At 35.9% G+C, this 6503-nt stretch overlaps 1 long non-coding RNA gene across 1 annotated transcript in view; it reads right to left on the reverse strand.

The window, feature by feature from the left end:
* LOC308064076 overlaps positions 1 to 6503 on the reverse strand; it is a 125889-nt gene that overhangs the window by 82246 nt on the left and 37140 nt on the right. The gene's annotated exons all lie outside the window — the stretch shown is intronic.

Genomic DNA, 6503 nt, shown 5'->3' on the forward strand with positions numbered 1-6503 from the left:
GTTTTTCTAGCATTTTCTCTGTGACCCAGAGACTGATTAAAATCTTTGCAGTACAGTGCCACTTCAGAAGAGTCTGTAACCCCTTGACTGAGGTACCTCCACAGGAGATGAGGAAAAATGCAGTTCAAATTCTGCTAGGACTCAAGAATATGTCTGATTTTGGCTCAAATCCAAATATTCTAAGAAATTCCCTCTAGGACTAGGGAGAAGCTGAGTAGAGAAGAGAAAGAATGGGAAAGCTGTAATTTATAATTTTAAAAGTAGGAGTCCAAAGGGGTACTTATGAAGCATTTTTATAATTTGGAAAATCCCACTGTTTAGAACTTTGGGAAATGTTGTCCACTATCTTATTTGATTTCTTGTTTGATTTCTGCAATTGATTAAATACCATCGGGAGAAGATGACAACCATAAGTACAGTAGCAAATAATAATGATATGATAAATTACACAATTTTTAAAAACTTAAAAAATCAAACAAAGCAAAGTTTGTTTTCAATGTTGTGTAACTCTGATTTACCAGATTGTCGGTTTCTACATATCTTTCTTCCTGAAGACCAATAAAAGCCCAATTGATTTAAACTAGGTTATTAAACATTCATATGTTTTTGGATTTGAATACATTAACATAATAGAATAATGGATTGTAAGTAGTTCATCAGTAAATAATCCACAATTATGGAGTTTGCAGACTGATTGAAAATAAATAGCAGCATATTGTATAATTAAGCCATAATCAAATGTCTCTCTCTATACAAATGATAAAGTGTCCCCTTGGGCCATGGCCATGTGCTGAGGGTTTTATTTAGTTCAATAGCAAAAGTCTTTCTGTGCCAAGTTTACACAAAAGAAAGTTACTGGATTGCTAGGAATAAAGTTGACTGATCTCTCCATACAGTGTAATAATTAGAGCCAGCATTACTCCATGCACATTTTGGATACAGACTTTTGCAACAGCTAGAAAGATTAACCCTCACTGGTATTCAACAGTAGTGTTCCCTGGCCAAAGAAATACTATATTTTGGTTTGCATATAAAGCCGTAACATTTCAATTTAATTTTGATGTATATTCCATGATAAGTACAATTCAACTTCAGTTTCAAGCAAAGAAAGTTGAATTTGTTACATTTTAATGTCATCTTAAAAATGATGAGTTTGAGATTCTAAGCAAAGTCAGTCTGGGTCCTGAGTTCTCTCTGACACACTCAAGTTTTGGACAGGTAAAAAGATACAGAAGTTCAGCATCACAATTTACAAGGGCAGAAGCTGGGCAAGAGTATTTTAAAGCAAGAATCATCCCTTTTCAAGTGTAGCCTTTCACTTACAAAGTCATGTGATGGAAGAAAAGGGTTGATTACCTTTCTTCCAAAATAAAATTATTTACATTCAAGAGGGACAATATTTAGCAGAACATTTCAAAAGGTTAGAAAATCCTGAAACACAGAGAAAGTACATTAGTATCCAGAATAAATGTCTGAAAATAGCTTCTTTCAGAAGAGGTCTAGGTGCAGGTAGATGAATGTCACTTCATGAAAGAGCTCTCCTCTGCAGCCTATTAAACAATGCTTATAAAAATGCTGCTATACCTGATGTTGAACTTGGGGAGGGATAAACAGCAATAACTTTTTTATTTTTGGTGGTGCAAGCAACACCACTGCCTGGTATTGGGTCCACATAACACCCTTTGGTTACCCTTTTTCCATGCTGCGTGCTCAGATACCAGTAACGCCGCTCAGAATTCGATGCTGCTTTCTAATAACCTGATTTGTAAACAGCTCACAGCCCTAGAAAATTAGTCCTGGGAATTATGCAGCTGCAGGTGGTTTTGCAGGATCTGACCTACTGAGTAATTTTTAATCTTTGAGTGGTTCTCTGGGATTAAGAGTTCATGTAGTGGATTGAGTTTGATAAAGCCTCGAACAGCACTGGGAGGTATAGACCCTCCGGGGTTGTTGGCTTAGTGCTGAAAGCCAGTATCTCAAGGAAAACAAGCTCCAGACAAACTCTTAGGGTCTTCAGTTGTACTCTTAGTGTAGCACTACAGAACAGTCACTTCTCTGCTTTGATGCTACTTTTACTAATCACAGTACAATTCTGGAGTCTGATTCAGTGATGGTGAGAAGCTGAATGTGTTCACCCCAAATGACTCCTTTGTAACAACAACATGGACTCTCCTGTCTTTTGATTCAACTCTGTTGCTTTGTGCTATGAGTCTTCTATCCTATGAAGCTCCCTGACTGTTTAATGCATAATGTTGAACACTGTGTTCCTCATTGACTTCTTGATACTTATCTATTTTCTCACCTTTTTATAGCTTAAAACACATTGCTGGGATTTCAGCTGGAGTTTTGGACCAGAGGGAGCACCTTTTCAGTTCCTACTGTTTTCATGGGGTTCTCTAGGGAAACCTGTGTCTCGTATAAAGTTTCTCTTTATCAGGAAACTGATTTCCCATATCTATATATTTCTTACAAATGGCTATAAAAGATTAAACATCATGAATACTTCTGTTGAAGTCAAAACTTTGAAACAGGTAGCATCTCTTCTTGTGTGCTACCTTACTTGTTCAGTAATGTTCATGGCCATGTAAATAATTTACTTGGAGGGAAGACAGATCAGAACTAGAAAATTAAGCATAGGCTACCCTGAGGTAAGTGAATATATGGATTTTGTTTTGCTGCACTTAATGTGATCTCACTTGTCCCCTAATAAAAGTTCATGAGAGGTTGGAATATAAATATTACAGAGCAGCTGCTGTGAGTATAATCCACGTTCCATTAATGAAGATATTTTGCTCCCAGTGCTGGATCAGAACCAGACATTATTTTCATGCATTTCATGCTGTACACCTGAATGTCTTTGGTTAAAAATATGTGATATGCTTAGATAAACTGTTTTCTAAAACTAATTTTGGAATATTTATACATTTTTTTAAATAAGGGGAAATGCAGAAAAACAAACTACTGAATTGAGGTCTGACTGTACACTGGAGAGGGAAAGCTTTGCAAGCAGAGTATAAATATACTACCATGTCTAAAAGAAACAAAGCATAACACACAGTACTATATGACAGACAGGAAGGCACACAGTCCAAGAAGCAAGAACTTAGTCAAGACCTTCTTTCATCTCCTTTAAATGTTGTGAGTGTATATAATTCCAACTGAATTATTTATTTCCTAAGGTGCTGAGCAAGACTTAGTCTTATTTGAATCAGCTCTTGTACCAACACCACCAAAATCCTTCCCTTAACGCAAATCTGAAAAATAAAATATAAAACCTCAATCCTCTTAATACTGAGAGATAGAGTCTAGGAAAGGGGAAATGGTTATCACAGTTTAATTTGCTGGATAAGCCAAAAAGAAAAAAAAAAGGTCCCTGATAAATGAGAAATAGTCCCATTATGTTATTATTCTGTTACCTAAGAAACTATCTTCAAAACAGAAGCCCTCATAAATACTCTGGAGATGCATCAGACACTTTTCCCTGCTGTATGACACTGTGTATATGGTTTGGCAGGAGTTCATCGTGTAGAAGATAAACTAGCACATAGTGCCAGGATTCTATTACTCTTGACCCTGACCTTTGGCTGCATGCTGTTTCCAGTTGCACTCCATCTTTAAAAAAAAAGACAGCGCCCATTTTTTTACCCTTTCTTTTTTAACTTCTGTTTTTAAACTTCTCCATAATCTACCCTTCGTCTGATATATATTTGAAAAACAAGTTTTCTGATCTCTTTCTTCTCTCCCCCTTTTTTTTTTTTAACTTTTGTTTTTCATTCCTTAAAACCAGCGGTAGTGCTCCTGCCAAAGTTGGCTTTCCTATTCAGATTTCTCCTCCTTTTTTTTTTTTTTTTTTTTTTTTTTTTTGTCTCCAAACTCTCATTAGCTCAATAATATGGAATAGTATAACATTTCCTAACCACAGAGAAAATACATTCTTGGAAATGGTTTGTTTTTATATGCTATATTTACTGTTCTCTGAATCCAAGATATTCATTTATTGTTACCAACTGTAAGTTGTTAGTAAAGTCATGGGAAAGGATATGCTATTTTCATTGATATAGAATGACTGTTTAGAGCTGTCAACTCTATACAGAAGAGTATAGAACCACCTAGGGCATGTGAAATTTTTAAAAATGTTTCATTCCTACTAAATTATGATCTCTATCAAAAGTCCAAAAGTACTGCATAAGGATGTGATAATTTGCAAAGCACTTTGATACAGAGCTACAATATAAGTACTTGGTAAACTACAGAGATTAGATTAGGCCACAGGAAAGCAGAGGGATATTCTTGAAAGTTTATAGGGCTGCCTTCTGTGCTCTTAGTTCAGGCAAAACTCCCAGTGAAGTCATTGGGAATTCTATTTGTATTAAGCAGGACAAAATTAGGTCTCTGTTTTCCCAGTAGGGATCAGGCTAACTGCCATGGATGAAAATGTTTTCAAATAGAAAGCAAAATAAACTTTTTTTAACTACCTCTGTCTGTCTGGAGTGGACTTTAAAAAAATTAAATGCTGATATATCCAATGGCTTTTCATTTTGGGAACATTACTGTAGTATGATTATACTCATTTGTTTGAGCAACAATTGAATAACAGAACAGAATAAATACAAGAAAACTCCCAGAGCCAATATTTTTAAAGGACAACTGAGAGAGAATCAATAGAACTTCACAGAAATGCTATACTTGTAAGAACAGAAAAATTCAGAAACCTAGTGTATCATATCTGGTGCATTAGACAACAAAGATGTGTTGCAACAGAGCTTTCCTAAATGTTTAGCTTACTTTAGAAACAGAAAATGTTAACACTGTAATTATAAACTGTTAATACTGGTTTGTATTTGGGGGCCAGGACTGAAAACGATATAAACAAACTGTTGTTACAGAAATACCACAGAAAGTGTGGTATGATAAAAAGAAAGAATTTGAAAGCATGAAAGGAATAAAGCCCCAAACCCTGAGACTCACCATAAGTCCTAAATGTCTTGGATCGCTTATTACTGAAGCTGTGCAATTCATAATTACGATGCTTTGTGACCCCAGGACATATCTTTGCCTGAAAATTCTGTCTTATAAAGGACAGGCTATAAAATTATTATGAAGCTTGTGATAAACAGTAATTGAAATGCAGAAAAAATGCAGAAAAGAGCAGATGTGAAAGGAAGAGAGGCCCACATAAGCAGCGCTTTTGAAACTTGACTGAGTGACTTTATAGCAGGTGACACGGGCTGTCTCACAGCAGCATTACCTACTTTACATACTTGATGGTGGATTGCGTTGCAATGCAAATTAAAATTTCATTTTAATGCAAGGTTAAAAGAAGGTTTAATAATCTGTTTAACAGTGAATTTCCACTAAAAACCAAGATTTCATTTAACACCGTCAAAAGATGTAGTTAGCAGAAATACTTGTTTTTAAACTTCATAATTATGAAGCTTATTCCATAGGAAGTTTTTTAGTAATTCTAAAAATTATGGTAGGTATCAAAAAACATTACAGGCAAGATTTTAGGGAGTTATGTCATCCCCTCAAACTGTTGCTGAAAGGCTAAACAAACAGAGGGTAGCAAACGGTATCTAGACCCATTTGGTGGCCTAGAAGCCAGATGACAGAGTCTGGCCACAGTCACACTAATAAATTCTTGCACATTACAGAACAGGGTGGCTGCATCCAAAGTGCTCCCTGGGAATGGTCTTTGGCATGTGCTAGTTCCCAGACAGATAGTGTTATGTGACATGAGCCAAAAGGGCACCAGGGAATAGATTAACAATTTGACCATATGGATAACTATTCTTGGGCCACTGCCCTGATCCTGTCCACTTCACTAATACAACTATAGGCAAAGATTCTGGGTTCAAGCTGTTTTACTTACCTATTTTCAAAATGTGAAACCTCAGAATCACTCCTTAATATTGTATAGGCGTATATCAGTCAACATTAGAGGAATAAACACTTCTATATTTCATTATGCAGTTAGAGATATCCAGAAGAAATCCACTTCAGATGATGAATCTACTCTCCCAGAAAATAAAGTCTTGATGAAAACTGGTCCCCAATCCAAAAAGACAAGGATGTGTAACCAAAGCTTTAGGCAGGCATCATAAAACATATCCAGTCACAAGGAAGTAGGCTAAAGGAATATCTAACGTGTGTCTGGGTGGTCTTGCAGTGCTGAGCTCTTCAGGATTATAGGGATTATCTAGATGACTCAATTTCTATCAGTGTTTGGAGTAACACTGCAACTGGACAGTAGAGTGCAAAGAAAAGCTGACAAAGGAAGTAAGTTTTTGTCTAAAAGAAGACATGTCTACCAATTCACCCTAACTAGTATGTTGACATGTAGAAGAAAGCATGTAAAAGCTCAGGTTTATTCTTCCTTTTTAATTCAAAGCAACTTTTCCCTGTTGCTGCTACTATCACTTACTTTTTTCATCTAAATTTCATGATTGGTTAGGTAAATCTTAGCCTATGCTGTTATAAAAAGCGTTACTGCTCTTTTTTAC

The sequence above is a fragment of the Falco punctatus genome, assembly GCF_963210335.1.
Source record: "Falco punctatus genome assembly, chromosome: 5".
In the NCBI taxonomy this organism is placed as follows: domain Eukaryota; kingdom Metazoa; phylum Chordata; class Aves; order Falconiformes; family Falconidae; genus Falco; species Falco punctatus.